Source organism: Pleurodeles waltl, chromosome 9, assembly GCF_031143425.1.
Source record: "Pleurodeles waltl isolate 20211129_DDA chromosome 9, aPleWal1.hap1.20221129, whole genome shotgun sequence".
NCBI lineage: Eukaryota > Metazoa > Chordata > Amphibia > Caudata > Salamandridae > Pleurodeles > Pleurodeles waltl.
Window position 1 is genome coordinate 783,182,692 of NC_090448.1, and position 20,224 is coordinate 783,202,915.

Here is a 20,224-nt window from a genome sequence, read left to right on the forward strand (position 1 = left end):
TGTTACCCAGAATCCTTTGCAAACCTCAAATTGTGGCTAAAAAAACACTTTTTCCTCACATTTCGGTGAATGAGAGTTCTGGAATCTGAGAGGAGCCACAAATTTCCTTCCACCCAGCGTTCCCCCAAGTCTCCCGATAAAATAGTTCCTCACTTGTGTGGGTAGGCCTAGTGCCCGCGACAGGAAATGCCCCAAAACACAAAGTGGACACATCACATTTTCTCAAAGAAAACAGAGGTGTTTTTTGTAAAGTGTCTATCTGTGCATTTTGGCCTCTAGCTCAGCCGCCACCTAGGGAAACCTACCAAACCTGTGCATTTTTTAAAACTAGAGACCTAAGGGAATCCAAGATAGGGTGACTATTGGGCTCTCACCAGATTCTGTTACCCAGAATCTTTTGCAAACCTCAAAATGTGGCTAAAAAAACACTTTTTCCTCACATTTCGGTGAATGAGAGTTCTGGAATCTGAGAGGAGCCACAATTTCCTTCCACCCAGCGTTCCCCCAAGTCTCCCGATAAAATGGTTCCTCACTTGTGTGGGTAGGCCTAGTGCCCGCGACAGGAAATGCCCCAAAACACAAAGTGGACACATCACATTTTCATAAAGAAAACAGAGGTGTTTTTTGTAAAGTGTCTATCTGTGGATTTTGGCCTCTAGCAGAGCCGCCACCTAGGGAAACCTACCAAACCGGTGCATTTTTGAAAACTAGAGACCTAGGGGAATCCAAGATGGGGTGACTTGTCGGGCTCTCACCAGGTTCTGTTACCCAGAATCCTTTGCAAACCTCAAAATGTGGCTAAAAAAAAACTTTTTCCTCACATTTCGGTGACAGAAAGTTCTGGAATTTGAGAGGAGCCACAAATTTCCTTCCACCCACCGTTCCCCCAAGTCTCCCGATAAAAATGGTACCTCACTTGTGCGGGTAGGCCTAGTGACCGCGACAGGAAATGCCCCAAAACACAAAGTGGACACATCACATTTTCTCAAAGAAAACAGAGGTGTTTTTTGTAAAGTGTCTATCTGTGGATTTTGGCCTCTAGCTCAGCCGCCACCTAGGGAAACCTACCAAACCGGTGCATTTGTGAAAACTAGAGACCTAGGGGAATCCAAGATGGGGTGACTTGTCGGGCTCTCACCAGGTTCTGTTACCCAGAATCCTTTGCAAACCTCAAAATGTGGCTAAAAAAACAATTTTTCCTCACATTTCGGTGACAGAAAGGTCCTGGAATCTGAGAGGAGCCACAAATTTCCTTCCACCCAGCGTTCCCCCAAGTTTCCCGATAAAAATGGTACCTCACTTGTGCGGGTAGGCCTAGTGCCCGCGACAGGAAGTGCCCCAAAACACAAAGTGGACACATCACATTTTCTCAAAGAAAACAGAGGTGTTTCATGTAAAGTGCCCACCTGTGGATTTTGGCCTCTAGCTCAGCCGCCACCTGGGGTAACCTACCAAACCTGTGCATTTTTTAAAAATAGAGACCTAGGGGAATCCAAGATGGGGTGACTTGTTGGGCTCTCACCAGGTCCTGTTAACCCTGAATCCTTTGCAAACCTCAAAATGTGGCTAACAAAACACCTTTTCCTCACAGTTCGGTGACAGAAAGTTCTGGAATCTGAGAGGAGCCACAAATTTCCTTCCACCCATCGTTACCCCAAGTTTCCCGATAAAAAATGGTACCTCACTTGTGTGGGTAGGCCTAGTGCCCGTGACAGGAAATGCCCCAAAACACAAAGTGGACACATCACATTTTCTCAAAGAAAACAGAGGTGTTTCTTGTAAAGTGCCTACCTGTGGATTTTGGCCTCTAGCTCAGCCGCCACCTAGGGAAACCTACCAAACCGGTGCATTTTTGAAAACTAGAGACCTAGGGGAATCCAAGATGGGGTGACTTGTTGGGCTCTCATCAGGTTCTGTTCCCCAGAAGCCTTTGCAAACCTCAAAATGTGGCTAAAAAAACACTTTTTCCTCACATTTCGGTGACAGAGAGTTCTGGAATCCGAGAGGAGCCACAAATTTCCTTCCACCCAGCGTTCCCCCAAGTCTCCAGATAAAATGGTTCCTCACTTGTGTGGGTAGGCCTAGTGCCCGCGACAGGAAATGCGCCAAAACACAAAGTGGACACATCACATTTTCTTAAAGAAAACAGAGGTGTTTTTTGTAAAGTGTCTATCTGTGGATTTTGGCCTCTAGCTCAGCCGCCACCTAGGGAAACCTACCAAACCGGTGCATTTTTGAAAACTAGAGACCTAGGGGAATCCTAAATGGGGTGACTTGTCGGGCTCTCACCAGGTTCTGTTACCCAGAATCCTTTGCAAACCTCAAAATGTGGCTAAAAAAACAATTTTTCCTCACATTTCGGTGACAGAAAGTTCTGGAATCTGAGAGGAGCCACAAATTTCCTTCCACCCACCGTTCCCCCAAGTCTCCCGATAAAAATGGTACCTCACTTGTGTGGGTAGGCCTAGTGCCCACGACAGGAAATGCCCCAAAAAACAAAGTGGACACATCACATTTTCTCAAAGAAAACAGAGGTGTTTTTTGTAAAGTGTCTATCTGTGGATTTTGGCCTCTAGCTCAGCCGCCACCTAGGGAAACCTACCAAACCGGTGCATTTGTGAAAAAAAGAGACCTAGGGGAATCTAAGATGGGGTGACTTGTCGGGCTCTCACCAGGTTCTGTTACCCAGAATCCTTTGCAAACCTCAAAATGTGGCTAAAAAACACTTTTTCCTCACATTTCGGTGACAGAAAGTTCTGGAATCTGAGAGGAGCCACAAATTTCCTTCCACCCACCGTTCCCCCAAGTCTCCCGATAAAAATGGTACCTCACTTGTGCGGGTAGGCCTAGTGCCCACAACAGGAAATGCCCCAAAACACAAAGTGGACACATCACATTTTCTCAAAGAAAACAGAGGTGTTTCTTGTAAAGTGCCTACCTGTGGATTTTGGCCTCTAGCTCAGCCGCCACCTAAGGAAACCTACCAAACCTGTGCATTTTTTAAAACTAGAGACCTAAGGGAATCCAAGATAGGGTGACTTGTCGGGCTCTCACCAGGTTCTGTTATCCAGAATCTTTTGCAAACCTCAAAATGTGACTAAAAAAACACTTTTTCCTCACATTTCGGTGACAGAAAGTTCTGGAATCTGAGAGGAGCCACAAATTTCCTTCCACCCAGCGTTCCCCCAAGTTTCCCGATAAAAATGGTACCTCACTTGTGCGGGTAGGCCTAGTGCCCGCGACAGGAAATGCCCCAAAACACAAAGTGGACACATCACATTTTCTCAAAGAAAACAGAGGTGTTTCATGTAAAGTGCCTACCTGTGGATTTTGGCCTCTAGCTCAGCCGCCACCTGGGGTAACCTACCAAACCTGTGCATTTTTGAAAACTAGAGACCTAGGGGAATCCAAGATGGGGTGACTTGTTGGGCTCTCACCAGGTCCTGTTAAACCTGAATCCTTTGCAAACCTCAAAATGTGGCTAACAAAACACCTTTTCCTCACATTTCGGTGACAGAAAGTTCTGGAATCTGAGAGGAGCCACAAATTTCCTTCCACCCACCGTTCCCCCAAGTCTCCCGATAAAAATGGTACCTCACTTGTGCGGGTAGGCCTAGTGCCCACAACAGGAAATGCCCCAAAACACAAAGTGGACACATCACATTTTCTCAAAGAAAACAGAGGTGTTTCTTGTAAAGTGCCTACCTGTGGATTTTGGCCTCTAGCTCAGCCGCCACCTAAGGAAACCTACCAAACCTGTGCATTTTTTAAAACTAGAGACCTAAGGGAATCCAAGATAGGGTGACTTGTCGGGCTCTCACCAGGTTCTGTTATCCAGAATCTTTTGCAAACCTCAAAATGTGACTAAAAAAACACTTTTTCCTCACATTTCGGTGACAGAAAGTTCTGGAATCTGAGAGGAGCCACAAATTTCCTTCCACCCAGCGTTCCCCCAAGTTTCCCGATAAAAAATGGTACCTCACTTGTGTGGGTAGGCCTAGTGCCCGTGACAGGAAATGCCCCAAAACACAAAGTGGACACATCACATTTTCTTAAAGAAAACAGAGGTGTTTCTTGTAAAGTGCCTACCTGTGGATTTTGGCCTCTAGCTCAGCCGCCACCTAGGGAAACCTACCAAACCGGTGCATTTTTGAAAACTAGAGACCTAGGGGAATCCAAGATGGGGTGACTTGTTGGGCTCTCACCAGGTTCTGTTACCCAGAATCCTTTGCAAACCTCAAAATGTGGCTAAAAAAAACACTTTTTCTTCACATTTCGGTGACAGAAAGTTCTGGAATCTGAGAGGAGCCACAAATTTCCTTACACCCAGCGTTCCCCCAAGTCTCCCGATAAAAATGGTACCTCACTTGTGCGGGTAGGCCTAGTGCCCACGACAGGAAATGCCCCAAAACACAAAGTGGACACATCACATTTTCTCAAAGAAAACAGAGGTGTTTCTTGTAAAGTGCCTACCTGTGGATTTTGGCCTCTAGCTCAGCCGCCACCTAGGGAAACCTACCAAACCAGTGCATTTTTGAAAACTAGAGACCTAGGGGAATCCAAGATGGGGTGACTTGTCGGGCTCTCACCAGGTTCTGTTACCCAGAATCCTTTGCAAACCTCAAAATGTGGCTAAAAAAACACTTTTTCCTCACATTTCGGTGACAGAAAGTTCTGGAATCTGAGAGGAGCCACAAATTTCCTTCCATCCACCGTTCCCCCAAGTCTCCCGATATAAATGGTACCTCACTTGTGTGGGTAGGCCTAGTGCCCACGACAGGAAATGCCCCAAAACACAAAGTGGACACATCACATTTTCTCAAAGAAAACCGAGGTGTTTCTTGTAAAGTGCCTACCTGTGGATTTTGGCCTCTAGCTCAGCCACCACCTAGGGAAACCTACCAAACCTGTGCATTTTTTTAAACTAGAGACCTAAGGGAATCCAAGATAGGGTGACTTGTCGGGCTCTCACCAGGTTCTGTTATCCAGAATCTTTTGCAAACCTCAAAATGTGACTAAAAAAACACTTTTTCCTCACATTTCGGTGACAGAAAGTTCTGGAATCTGAGAGGAGCCACAAATTTCCTTCCACCCAGCGTTCCCCCAAGTTTCCCGATAAAAATGGTGCATCACTTGTGCAGGTAGGCCTAGTGCCCGCGACAGGAAATGCCCCAAAACACAAAGTGGACACATCACATTTTCTCAAAGAAAACAGAGGTGTTTCTTGTAAAGTGCCTACCTGTGGATTTTGGCCTCTAGCTCAGCCGCCACCTAGGGAAACCTACCAAACCGATGCATTTTTGAAAACTAGAGACCTAGGGGAATCAAAGATGGGGTGACTTGTTGGGCTCTCAACAGGTTCTGTTCCCCAGAAGCCTTTGCAAACCTCAAAATGTGGCTAAAAAAACACTTTTTCCTCACATTTCGGTGACAGAGAGTTCTGGAATCCGAGAGGAGCCACAAATTTCCTTCCACCCAGCATTCCCCCAAGTCTCCAGATAAAATGGTTCCTCACTTGTGTGGGTAGTTCTAGTGCCCGCGACAGGAAATGCGCCAAAACACAAAGTGGACACATCACATTTTCTCAAAGAAAACAGAGGTGTTTTTTGTAAAGTGCCTACCTGTGGATTTTGGCCTCTAGCTCAGCCGCCACCTAGGGAAACCTACCAAACCGGTGCATTTTTGAAAACTAGAGACCTAGGGGAATCCAAGATGGGGTGACTTTTTGGGCTCTCATCAGGTTCTCTTCCCCAGAAGCCTTTGCAAACCTCAAAATGTGGTTAAAAAAAATCACTTCCCTCACATTTCGGTGACAGAGAGTTCTGGAATCTGAGAGGAGCCACAAATTTCCTTCCACCCAGCGTTCCCCCAAGTCTCCCGATAAAATGGTTCCTCACTTGTGTGGGTAGGCCTAGTGCCCGCGACAGGAAATGCCCCAAAAAACACAAAGTGGACACATCACATTTTCTCAAAGAAAACAGAGGTGTTTTTTGTAAAGTGCCTACCTGTGGATTTTGGCCTCTAGCTCAGCCGCCACCTAGGGAAACCTACCAAACCAGTGCATTTTTTAAAACTAGAGACCTAAGGGAATCCAAGATAGGGTGACTTGTCGGGCTCTCACCAGATTCTGTCACCCAGAATCCTTTGCAAACCTCAAAATGTGGCTAAAAAATCACTTTTTCCTCACATTTCGGTAAATGAGAGTTCTGGAATCTGAGAGGAGCCACAAATTTCCTTCCACCCACCGTTCCCCCAAGTCTCCCGATAAAAATGGTACCTCACTTGTGTGGGTAGGCCTAGTGCCCCCAACAGGAAATGCCCCAAAACACAAAGTGGACACATCACATTTTCTCAAAGAAAACAGAGGTGTTTCTTGTAAAGTGCCTACTTGTGGATTTTGGCCTCTATCTCAGCCGCCACCTAGGGAAACCTACCAAACCTGTGCATTTTTTAAAACTAGAGACCTAGGGGAATCTAAGATGGGGTGACTTGTCGGGCTCTCACCAGGTTCTGTTACCCAGAATCCTTTGCAAACCTCAAAATGTGGCTAAAAAAACACTTTTTCCTCACATTTCGGTGACAGAAAGTTCTGGAATCTGAGAGGAGCCACAAATTTCCTTCTACCCACCGTTCCCCCAAGTCTCCCGATAAAAATGGTACCTCACTTGTGCGGGTAGGCCTAGTGCCCACGACAGGAAATGCCCCAAAACACAAAGTGGACACATCACATTTTCTCAAAGAAAACAGAGGTGTTTCTTGTAAAGTGCCTACCTGTGGATTTTGGCCTCTATCTCAGCCGCCACCTAGGGAAACCTACCAAACCTGTGCATTTTTTAAAACTAGAGACCTAGGGGAATCTAAGATGGGGTGACTTCTCGGGCTCTCACCAGGTTCTCTTACCCAGAATCCTTTGCAAACCTCAAAATGTGGCTAAAAAAACACTTTTTCCTCCCATTTCGGTGACAGAAAGTTCTGGAATCTGAGAGGAGCCACAAATTTCCTTCTACCCACCGTTCCCCCAAGTCTCCCGATAAAAATGGTACCTCACTTGTGCGGGTAGGCCTAGTGCCCACGACAGGAAATGCCCCAAAACACAAAGTGGACACATCACATTTTCTCAAAGAAAACAGAGGTGTTTCTTGTAAAGTGCCTACCTGTGGATTTTGGCCTCTAGCTCAGCCGCCACCTAGGGAAACCTACCAAACCGATGCATTTTTGAAAACTAGAGACCTAGGGGAATCAAAGATGGGGTGACTTGTTGGGCTCTCAACAGGTTCTGTTCCCCAGAAGCCTTTGCAAACCTCAAAATGTGGCTAAAAAAACACTTTTTCCTCACATTTCGGTGACAGAGAGTTCTGGAATCCGAGAGGAGCCACAAATTTCCTTCCACCCAGCGTTCCCCCAAGTCTCCCGATAAAATGGTTCCTCACTTGTGTGGGTAGGCCTAGTGCCCGCGACAGGAAATGCCCCAAAAAACACAAAGTGGACACATCACATTTTCTCAAAGAAAACAGAGGTGTTTTTTGTAAAGTGCCTACCTGTGGATTTTGGCCTCTAGCTCAGCCGCCACCTAGGGAAACCTACCAAACCAGTGCATTTTTTAAAACTAGAGACCTAAGGGAATCCAAGATAGGGTGACTTGTCGGGCTCTCACCAGATTCTGTCACCCAGAATCCTTTGCAAACCTCAAAATGTGGCTAAAAAAACACTTTTTCCTCACATTTCGGTAAATGAGAGTTCTGGAATCTGAGAGGAGCCACAAATTTCCTTCCACCCACCGTTCCCCCAAGTCTCCCGATAAAAATGGTACCTCACTTGTGTGGGTAGGCCTAGTGCCCCCAACAGGAAATGCCCCAAAACACAAAGTGGACACATCACATTTTCTCAAAGAAAACAGAGGTGTTTCTTGTAAAGTGCCTACTTGTGGATTTTGGCCTCTATCTCAGCCGCCACCTAGGGAAACCTACCAAACCTGTGCATTTTTTAAAACTAGAGACCTAGGGGAATCTAAGATGGGGTGACTTGTCGGGCTCTCACCAGGTTCTGTTACCCAGAATCCTTTGCAAACCTCAAAATGTGGCTAAAAAAACACTTTTTCCTCACATTTCGGTGACAGAAAGTTCTGGAATCTGAGAGGAGCCACAAATTTCCTTCTACCCACCGTTCCCCCAAGTCTCCCGATAAAAATGGTACCTCACTTGTGCGGGTAGGCCTAGTGCCCACGACAGGAAATGCCCCAAAACACAAAGTGGACACATCACATTTTCTCAAAGAAAACAGAGGTGTTTCTTGTAAAGTGCCTACCTGTGGATTTTGGCCTCTATCTCAGCCGCCACCTAGGGAAACCTACCAAACCTGTGCATTTTTTAAAACTAGAGACCTAGGGGAATCTAAGATGGGGTGACTTCTCGGGCTCTCACCAGGTTCTCTTACCCAGAATCCTTTGCAAACCTCAAAATGTGGCTAAAAAAACACTTTTTCCTCCCATTTCGGTGACAGAAAGTTCTGGAATCTGAGAGGAGCCACAAATTTCCTTCTACCCACCGTTCCCCCAAGTCTCCCGATAAAAATGGTACCTCACTTGTGCGGGTAGGCCTAGTGCCCACGACAGGAAATGCCCCAAAACACAAAGTGGACACATCACATTTTCTCAAAGAAAACAGAGGTGTTTCTTGTAAAGTGCCTACCTGTGGATTTTGGCCTCTAGCTCAGCCGCCACCTAGGGAAACCTACCAAACCTGTGCATTTTTTTAAACTAGAGACCTAAGGGAATCCAAGATAGGGTGACTTGTCGGGCTCTCACCAGGTTCTGTTATCCGGAATTTTTTGCAAACCTCAAAATGTGACTAAAAAAACACTTTTTCCTCACATTTCGGTGACAGAAAGTTCTGGAATCTGAGAGGAGCCACAAATTTCCTTCCACCCAGCGTTCCCCCAAGTTTCCCGATAAAAATGGTGCCTCACTTGTGCAGGTAGGCCTAGTGCCCGCGACAGGAAATGCCCCAAAACACAAAGTGGACACATCACATTTTCTCAAAGAAAACAGAGGTGTTTCATGTAAAGTGCCTACCTCTGGATTTTGGCCTCTAGCTCAGCCGCCACCTGGGGAAACCTACCAAACCTGTGCATTTTTTAAAACTAGAGACCTAGGGGAATCCAAGATGGGGTGACTTGTTGGGCTCTCATCAGGTTCTGTTCCCCAGAAGCCTTTGCAAACCTCAAAATGTGGCTAACAAAACACCTTTTCCTCACATTTCGGTGACAGAAAGTTCTGGAATCTGAGAGGAGCCACAAATTTCCTTCCACCCATCGTTACCCCAAGTCTCCCGATAAAAATGGTACCTCACTTGTGTGGGTAGGCCTAGTGCCCACGACAGGAAATGCCCCAAAACACAAAGTGGACACATCACATTTTCTCAAAGAAAACAGAGGTGTTTTTTGTAAAGTGTCTATCTGTGGATTTTGGCCTCTAGCTCAGCCGCCACCTAGGGAAACCTACCAAACCAGTGCATTTTTGAAAACTAGAGACCTAGGGGAATCCAAGATGGGTGACTTGTCGGGCTCTCACCAGGTTCTGTTACCCAGAATCCTTTGCAAACCTCAAAATGTGGCTAAAAAAACACTTTTTCCTCACATTTCGGTGACAGAAAGTTCTGGAATCTGAGAGGAGCCACAAATTTCCTTCCACCCACCGTTCCCCCAAGTCTCCCGATATAAATGGTACCTCACTTGTGTGGGTAGGCCTAGTGCCCACGACAGGAAATGCCCCAAAACACAAAGTGGACACATCACATTTTCACAAAGAAAACCGAGGTGTTTCTTGTAAAGTGCCTACCTGTGGATTTTGGCCTCTAGCTCAGCCACCACCTAGGGAAACCTACCAAACCTGTGCATTTTTTTAAACTAGAGACCTAAGGGAATCCAAGATAGGGTGACTTGTCGGGCTCTCACCAGGTTCTGTTATCCAGAATCTTTTGCAAACCTCAAAATGTGACTAAAAAAACACTTTTTCCTCACATTTCGGTGACAGAAAGTTCTGGAATCTGAGAGGAGCCACAAATTTCCTTCCACCCAGCGTTCCCCCAAGTTTCCCGATAAAAATGGTGCATCACTTGTGCAGGTAGGCCTAGTGCCCGCGACAGGAAATGCCCAAAAACACAAAGTGGACACATCACATTTTCTCAAAGAAAACAGAGGTGTTTCATGTAAAGTGCCTACCTGTGGATTTTGGCCTCTAGCTCAGCCGCCACCTAGGGAAACCTACCAAACCGATGCATTTTTGAAAACTAGAGACCTAGGGGAATCAAAGATGGGGTGACTTGTTGGGCTCTCAACAGGTTCTGTTCCCCAGAAGCCTTTGCAAACCTCAAAATGTGGCTAAAAAAACACTTTTTCCTCACATTTCGGTGACAGAGAGTTCTGGAATCCGAGGGGAGCCACAAATTTCCTTCCACCCAGCATTCCCCCAAGTCTCCAGATAAAATGGTTCCTCACTTGTGTGGGTAGTTCTAGTGCCCGCGACAGAAAATGCGCCAAAACACAAAGTGGACACATCACATTTTCTCAAAGAAAACAGAGGTGTTTTTTGTAAAGTGCCTACCTGTGGATTTTGGCCTCTAGCTCAGCCGCCACCTACGGAAACCTACCAAACCGGTGCATTTTTGAAAACTAGAGACCTAGGGGAATCCAAGATGGGGTGACTTTTTGGGCTCTCATCAGGTTCTCTTCCCCAGAATCCTTTGCAAACCTCAAAATGTGGCTAAAAAAAAACTTTTTACTCACATTTCGGTGACAGAAAGTTCTGGAATTTGAGAGGAGCCACAAATTTCCTTCCACCCACCGTTCCCCCAAGTCTCCCGATAAAAATGGTACCTCACTTGTGCGGGTAGGCCTAGTGACCGCGACAGGAAATGCCCCAAAACACAAAGTGGACACATCACATTTTCTCAAAGAAAACAGAGGTGTTTTTTGTAAAGTGTCTATCTGTGGATTTTGGCCTCTAGCTCAGCCGCCACCTAGGGAAACCTACCAAACCGGTGCATTTGTGAAAACTAGAGACCTAGGGGAATCCAAGATGGGGTGACTTGTCGGGCTCTCACCAGGTTCTGTTACCCAGAATCCTTTGCAAACCTCAAAATGTGGCTAAAAAAACAATTTTTCCTCACATTTCGGTGACAGAAAGGTCCTGGAATCTGAGAGGAGCCACAAATTTCCTTCCACCCAGCGTTCCCCCAAGTTTCCCGATAAAAATGGTACCTCACTTGTGCGGGTAGGCCTAGTGCCCGCGACAGGAAGTGCCCCAAAACACAAAGTGGACACATCACATTTTCTCAAAGAAAACAGAGGTGTTTCATGTAAAGTGCCCACCTGTGGATTTTGGCCTCTAGCTCAGCCGCCACCTGGGGTAACCTACCAAACCTGTGCATTTTTTAAAAATAGAGACCTAGGGGAATCCAAGATGGGGTGACTTGTTGGGCTCTCACCAGGTCCTGTTAACCCTGAATCCTTTGCAAACCTCAAAATGTGGCTAACAAAACACCTTTTCCTCACAGTTCGGTGACAGAAAGTTCTGGAATCTGAGAGGAGCCACAAATTTCCTTCCACCCATCGTTACCCCAAGTTTCCCGATAAAAAATGGTACCTCACTTGTGTGGGTAGGCCTAGTGCCCGTGACAGGAAATGCCCCAAAACACAAAGTGGACACATCACATTTTCTCAAAGAAAACAGAGGTGTTTCATGTAAAGTGCCTACCTGTGGATTTTGGCCTCTAGCTCAGCCGCCACCTAGGGAAACCTACCAAACCGGTGCATTTTTGAAAACTAGAGACCTAGGGGAATCCAAGATGGGGTGACTTGTTGGGCTCTCATCAGGTTCTGTTCCCCAGAAGCCTTTGCAAACCTCAAAATGTGGCTAAAAAAACACTTTTTCCTCACATTTCGGTGACAGAGAGTTCTGGAATCCGAGAGGAGCCACAAATTTCCTTCCACCCAGCGTTCCCCCAAGTCTCCAGATAAAATGGTTCCTCACTTGTGTGGGTAGGCCTAGTGCCCGCGACAGGAAATGCGCCAAAACACAAAGTGGACACATCACATTTTCTTAAAGAAAACAGAGGTGTTTTTTGTAAAGTGTCTATCTGTGGATTTTGGCCTCTAGCTCAGCCGCCACCTAGGGAAACCTACCAAACCGGTGCATTTTTGAAAACTAGAGACCTAGGGGAATCCTAAATGGGGTGACTTGTCGGGCTCTCACCAGGTTCTGTTACCCAGAATCCTTTGCAAACCTCAAAATGTGGCTAAAAAAACAATTTTTCCTCACATTTCGGTGACAGAAAGTTCTGGAATCTGAGAGGAGCCACAAATTTCCTTCCACCCACCGTTCCCCCAAGTCTCCCGATAAAAATGGTACCTCACTTGTGTGGGTAGGCCTAGTGCCCACGACAGGAAATGCCCCAAAAAACAAAGTGGACACATCACATTTTCTCAAAGAAAACAGAGGTGTTTTTTGTAAAGTGTCTATCTGTGGATTTTGGCCTCTAGCTCAGCCGCCACCTAGGGAAACCTACCAAACCGGTGCATTTGTGAAAAAAAGAGACCTAGGGGAATCTAAGATGGGGTGACTTGTCGGGCTCTCACCAGGTTCTGTTACCCAGAATCCTTTGCAAACCTCAAAATGTGGCTAAAAAACACTTTTTCCTCACATTTCGGTGACAGAAAGTTCTGGAATCTGAGAGGAGCCACAAATTTCCTTCCACCCACCGTTCCCCCAAGTCTCCCGATAAAAATGGTACCTCACTTGTGCGGGTAGGCCTAGTGCCCACAACAGGAAATGCCCCAAAACACAAAGTGGACACATCACATTTTCTCAAAGAAAACAGAGGTGTTTCTTGTAAAGTGCCTACCTGTGGATTTTGGCCTCTAGCTCAGCCGCCACCTAAGGAAACCTACCAAACCTGTGCATTTTTTAAAACTAGAGACCTAAGGGAATCCAAGATAGGGTGACTTGTCGGGCTCTCACCAGGTTCTGTTATCCAGAATCTTTTGCAAACCTCAAAATGTGACTAAAAAAACACTTTTTCCTCACATTTCGGTGACAGAAAGTTCTGGAATCTGAGAGGAGCCACAAATTTCCTTCCACCCAGCGTTCCCCCAAGTTTCCCGATAAAAATGGTACCTCACTTGTGCGGGTAGGCCTAGTGCCCGCGACAGGAAATGCCCCAAAACACAAAGTGGACACATCACATTTTCTCAAAGAAAACAGAGGTGTTTCATGTAAAGTGCCTACCTGTGGATTTTGGCCTCTAGCTCAGCCGCCACCTGGGGTAACCTACCAAACCTGTGCATTTTTGAAAACTAGAGACCTAGGGGAATCCAAGATGGGGTGACTTGTTGGGCTCTCACCAGGTCCTGTTAAACCTGAATCCTTTGCAAACCTCAAAATGTGGCTAACAAAACACCTTTTCCTCACATTTCGGTGACAGAAAGTTCTGGAATCTGAGAGGAGCCACAAATTTCCTTCCACCCATCGTTACCCCAAGTTTCCCGATAAAAAATGGTACCTCACTTGTGTGGGTAGGCCTAGTGCCCGTGACAGGAAATGCCCCAAAACACAAAGTGGACACATCACATTTTCTTAAAGAAAACAGAGGTGTTTCTTGTAAAGTGCCTACCTGTGGATTTTGGCCTCTAGCTCAGCCGCCACCTAGGGAAACCTACCAAACCGGTGCATTTTTGAAAACTAGAGACCTAGGGGAATCCAAGATGGGGTGACTTGTTGGGCTCTCACCAGGTTCTGTTACCCAGAATCCTTTGCAAACCTCAAAATGTGGCTAAAAAAACACTTTTTCTTCACATTTCGGTGACAGAAAGTTCTGGAATCTGAGAGGAGCCACAAATTTCCTTACACCCAGCGTTCCCCCAAGTCTCCCGATAAAAATGGTACCTCACTTGTGCGGGTAGGCCTAGTGCCCACGACAGGAAATGCCCCAAAACACAAAGTGGACACATCACATTTTCTCAAAGAAAACAGAGGTGTTTCTTGTAAAGTGCCTACCTGTGGATTTTGGCCTCTAGCTCAGCCGCCACCTAGGGAAACCTACCAAACCAGTGCATTTTTGAAAACTAGAGACCTAGGGGAATCCAAGATGGGGTGACTTGTCGGGCTCTCACCAGGTTCTGTTACCCAGAATCCTTTGCAAACCTCAAAATGTGGCTAAAAAAACACTTTTTCCTCACATTTCGGTGACAGAAAGTTCTGGAATCTGAGAGGAGCCACAAATTTCCTTCCATCCACCGTTCCCCCAAGTCTCCCGATATAAATGGTACCTCACTTGTGTGGGTAGGCCTAGTGCCCACGACAGGAAATGCCCCAAAACACAAAGTGGACACATCACATTTTCTCAAAGAAAACCGAGGTGTTTCTTGTAAAGTGCCTACCTGTGGATTTTGGCCTCTAGCTCAGCCACCACCTAGGGAAACCTACCAAACCTGTGCATTTTTTTAAACTAGAGACCTAAGGGAATCCAAGATAGGGTGACTTGTCGGGCTCTCACCAGGTTCTGTTATCCAGAATCTTTTGCAAACCTCAAAATGTGACTAAAAAAACACTTTTTCCTCACATTTCGGTGACAGAAAGTTCTGGAATCTGAGAGGAGCCACAAATTTCCTTCCACCCAGCGTTCCCCCAAGTTTCCCGATAAAAATGGTGCATCACTTGTGCAGGTAGGCCTAGTGCCCGCGACAGGAAATGCCCCAAAACACAAAGTGGACACATCACATTTTCTCAAAGAAAACAGAGGTGTTTCTTGTAAAGTGCCTACCTGTGGATTTTGGCCTCTAGCTCAGCCGCCACCTAGGGAAACCTACCAAACCGATGCATTTTTGAAAACTAGAGACCTAGGGGAATCAAAGATGGGGTGACTTGTTGGGCTCTCAACAGGTTCTGTTCCCCAGAAGCCTTTGCAAACCTCAAAATGTGGCTAAAAAAACACTTTTTCCTCACATTTCGGTGACAGAGAGTTCTGGAATCCGAGAGGAGCCACAAATTTCCTTCCACCCAGCATTCCCCCAAGTCTCCAGATAAAATGGTTCCTCACTTGTGTGGGTAGTTCTAGTGCCCGCGACAGGAAATGCGCCAAAACACAAAGTGGACACATCACATTTTCTCAAAGAAAACAGAGGTGTTTTTTGTAAAGTGCCTACCTGTGGATTTTGGCCTCTAGCTCAGCCGCCACCTAGGGAAACCTACCAAACCGGTGCATTTTTGAAAACTAGAGACCTAGGGGAATCCAAGATGGGGTGACTTTTTGGGCTCTCATCAGGTTCTCTTCCCCAGAAGCCTTTGCAAACCTCAAAATGTGGTTAAAAAAAATCACTTCCCTCACATTTCGGTGACAGAGAGTTCTGGAATCTGAGAGGAGCCACAAATTTCCTTCCACCCAGCGTTCCCCCAAGTCTCCCGATAAAATGGTTCCTCACTTGTGTGGGTAGGCCTAGTGCCCGCGACAGGAAATGCCCCAAAAAACACAAAGTGGACACATCACATTTTCTCAAAGAAAACAGAGGTGTTTTTTGTAAAGTGCCTACCTGTGGATTTTGGCCTCTAGCTCAGCCGCCACCTAGGGAAACCTACCAAACCAGTGCATTTTTTAAAACTAGAGACCTAAGGGAATCCAAGATAGGGTGACTTGTCGGGCTCTCACCAGATTCTGTCACCCAGAATCCTTTGCAAACCTCAAAATGTGGCTAAAAAATCACTTTTTCCTCACATTTCGGTAAATGAGAGTTCTGGAATCTGAGAGGAGCCACAAATTTCCTTCCACCCACCGTTCCCCCAAGTCTCCCGATAAAAATGGTACCTCACTTGTGTGGGTAGGCCTAGTGCCCCCAACAGGAAATGCCCCAAAACACAAAGTGGACACATCACATTTTCTCAAAGAAAACAGAGGTGTTTCTTGTAAAGTGCCTACTTGTGGATTTTGGCCTCTATCTCAGCCGCCACCTAGGGAAACCTACCAAACCTGTGCATTTTTTAAAACTAGAGACCTAGGGGAATCTAAGATAGGGTGACTTGTCGGGCTCTCACCAGGTTCTGTTACCCAGAATCCTTTGCAAACCTCAAAATGTGGCTAAAAAAACACTTTTTCCTCACATTTCGGTGACAGAAAGTTCTGGAATCTGAGAGGAGCCACAAATTTCCTTCTACCCACCGTTCCCCCAAGTCTCCCGATAAAAATGGTACCTCACTTGTGCGGGTAGGCCTAGTGCCCACGACAGGAAATGCCCCAAAACACAAAGTGGACACATCACATTTTCTCAAAGAAAACAGAGGTGTTTCTTGTAAAGTGCCTACCTGTGGATTTTGGCCTCTATCTCAGCCGCCACCTAGGGAAACCTACCAAACCTGTGCATTTTTTAAAACTAGAGACCTAGGGGAATCTAAGATGGGGTGACTTCTCGGGCTCTCACCAGGTTCTCTTACCCAGAATCCTTTGCAAACCTCAAAATGTGGCTAAAAAAACACTTTTTCCTCCCATTTCGGTGACAGAAAGTTCTGGAATCTGAGAGGAGCCACAAATTTCCTTCTACCCACCGTTCCCCCAAGTCTCCCGATAAAAATGGTACCTCACTTGTGCGGGTAGGCCTAGTGCCCACGACAGGAAATGCCCCAAAACACAAAGTGGACACATCACATTTTCTCAAAGAAAACAGAGGTGTTTCTTGTAAAGTGCCTACCTGTGGATTTTGGTCTCTAGCTCAGCCGCCACCTAGGGAAACCTACCAAACCGATGCATTTTTGAAAACTAGAGACCTAGGGGAATCAAAGATGGGGTGACTTGTTGGGCTCTCAACAGGTTCTGTTCCCCAGAAGCCTTTGCAAACCTCAAAATGTGGCTAAAAAAACACTTTTTCCTCACATTTCGGTGACAGAGAGTTCTGGAATCCGAGAGGAGCCACAAATTTCCTTCCACCCAGCATTCCCCCAAGTCTCCAGATAAAATGGTTCCTCACTTGTGTGGGTAGTTCTAGTGCCCGCGACAGGAAATGCGCCAAAACACAAAGTGGACACATCACATTTTCTCAAAGAAAACAGAGGTGTTTTTTGTAAAGTGCCTACCTGTGGATTTTGGCCTCTAGCTCAGCCGCCACCTAGGGAAACCTACCAAACCGGTGCATTTTTGAAAACTAGAGACCTAGGGGAATCCAAGATGGGGTGACTTTTTGGGCTCTCATCAGGTTCTCTTCCCCAGAAGCCTTTGCAAACCTCAAAATGTGGTTAAAAAAAATCACTTCCCTCACATTTCGGTGACAGAGAGTTCTGGAATCTGAGAGGAGCCACAAATTTCCTTCCACCCAGCGTTCCCCCAAGTCTCCCGATAAAATGGTTCCTCACTTGTGTGGGTAGGCCTAGTGCCCGCGACAGGAAATGCCCCAAAAAACACAAAGTGGACACATCACATTTTCTCAAAGAAAACAGAGGTGTTTTTTGTAAAGTGCCTACCTGTGGATTTTGGCCTTTAGCTCAGCCGCCACCTAGGGAAACCTACCAAACCAGTGCATTTTTTAAAACTAGAGACCTAAGGGAATCCAAGATAGGGTGACTTGTCGGGCTCTCACCAGATTCTGTCACCCAGAATCCTTTGCAAACCTCAAAATGTGGCTAAAAAAACACTTTTTCCTCACATTTCGGTAAATGAGAGTTCTGGAATCTGAGAGGAGCAACAAATTTCCTTCCACCCACCGTTCCCCCAAGTCTCCCGATAAAAATGGTACCTCACTTGTGTGGGTAGGCCTAGTGCCCCCAACAGGAAATGCCCCAAAACACAAAGTGGACACATCACATTTTCTCAAAGAAAACAGAGGTGTTTCTTGTAAAGTGCCTACTTGTGGATTTTGGCCTCTATCTCAGCCGCCACCTAGGGAAACCTACCAAACCTGTGCATTTTTTAAAACTAGAGACCTAGGGGAATCTAAGATGGGGTGACTTGTCGGGCTCTCACCAGGTTCTGTTACCCAGAATCCTTTGCAAACCTCAAAATGTGGCTAAAAAAACACTTTTTCCTCACATTTCGGTGACAGAAAGTTCTGGAATCTGAGAGGAGCCACAAATTTCCTTCTACCCACCGTTCCCCCAAGTCTCCCGATAAAAATGGTACCTCACTTGTGCGGGTAGGCCTAGTGCCCACGACAGGAAATGCCCCAAAACACAAAGTGGACACATCACATTTTCTCAAAGAAAACAGAGGTGTTTCTTGTAAAGTGCCTACCTGTGGATTTTGGCCTCTATCTCAGCCGCCACCTAGGGAAACCTACCAAACCTGTGCATTTTTTAAAACTAGAGACCTAGGGGAATCTAAGATGGGGTGACTTCTCGGGCTCTCACCAGGTTCTCTTACCCAGAATCCTTTGCAAACCTCAAAATGTGGCTAAAAAAACACTTTTTCCTCCCATTTCGGTGACAGAAAGTTCTGGAATCTGAGAGGAGCCACAAATTTCCTTCTACCCACCGTTCCCCCAAGTCTCCCGATAAAAATGGTACCTCACTTGTGCGGGTAGGCCTAGTGCCCACGACAGGAAATGCCCCAAAACACAAAGTGGACACATCACATTTTCTCAAAGAAAACAGAGGTGTTTCTTGTAAAGTGCCTACCTGTGGATTTTGGCCTCTAGCTCAGCCGCCACCTAGGGAAACCTACCAAACCTGTGCATTTTTTTAAACTAGAGACCTAAGGGAATCCAAGATAGGGTGACTTGTCGGGCTCTCACCAGGTTCTGTTATCCGGACTTTTTTGCAAACCTCAAAATGTGACTAAAAAAACACTTTTTCCTCACATTTCGGTGACAGAAAGTTCTGGAATCTGAGAGGAGCCACAAATTTCCTTCCACCCAGCGTTCCCCCAAGTTTCCCGATAAAAATGGTGCCTCACTTGTGCAGGTAGGCCTAGTGCCCGCGACAGGAAATGCCCCAAAACACAAAGTGGACACATCACATTTTCTCAAAGAAAACAGAGGTGTTTCATGTAAAGTGCCTACCTCTGGATTTTGGCCTCTAGCTCAGCCGCCACCTGGGGAAACCTACCAAACCTGTGCATTTTTTAAAACTAGAGACCTAGGGGAATCCAAGATGGGGTGACTTGTTGGGCTCTCATCAGGTTCTGTTCCCCAGAAGCCTTTGCAAACCTCAAAATGTGGCTAACAAAACACCTTTTCCTCACATTTCGGTGACAGAAAGTTCTGGAATCTGAGAGGAGCCACAAATTTCCTTCCACCCATCGTTACCCCAAGTCTCCCGATAAAAATGGTACCTCACTTGTGTGGGTAGGCCTAGTGCCCACGACAGGAAATGCCCCAAAACACAAAGTGTACACATCACATTTTCTCAAAGAAAACAGAGGTGTTTTTTGTAAAGTGTCTATCTGTGGATTTTGGCCTCTAGCTCAGCCGCCACCTAGGGAAACCTACCAAACCAGTGCATTTTTGAAAACTAGAGACCTAGGGGAATCCAAGATGGGTGACTTGTCGGGCTCTCACCAGGTTCTGTTACCCAGAATCCTTTGCAAACCTCAAAATGTGGCTAAAAAAACACTTTTTCCTCACATTTCGGTGACAGAAAGTTCTGGAATCTGAGAGGAGCCACAAATTTCCTTCCACCCACCGTTCCCCCAAGTCTCCCGATATAAATGGTACCTCACTTGTGTGGGTAGGCCTAGTGCCCACGACAGGAAATGCCCCAAAACACAAAGTGGACACATCACATTTTCAAAAAGAAAACCGAGGTGTTTCTTGTAAAGTGCCTACCTGTGGATTTTGGCCTCTAGCTCAGCCACCACCTAGGGAAACCTACCAAACCTGTGCATTTTTTTAAACTAGAGACCTAAGGGAATCCAAGATAGGGTGACTTGTCGGGCTCTCACCAGGTTCTGTTATCCAGAATCTTTTGCAAACCTCAAAATGTGACTAAAAAAACACTTTTTCCTCACATTTCGGTGACAGAAAGTTCTGGAATCTGAGAGGAGCCACAAATTTCCTTCCACCCAGCGTTCCCCCAAGTTTCCCGATAAAAATGGTGCATCACTTGTGCAGGTAGGCCTAGTGCCCGCGACAGGAAATGCCCAAAAACACAAAGTGGACACATCACATTTTCTCAAAGAAAACAGAGGTGTTTCATGTAAAGTGCCTACCTGTGGATTTTGGCCTCTAGCTCAGCCGCCACCTAGGGAAACCTACC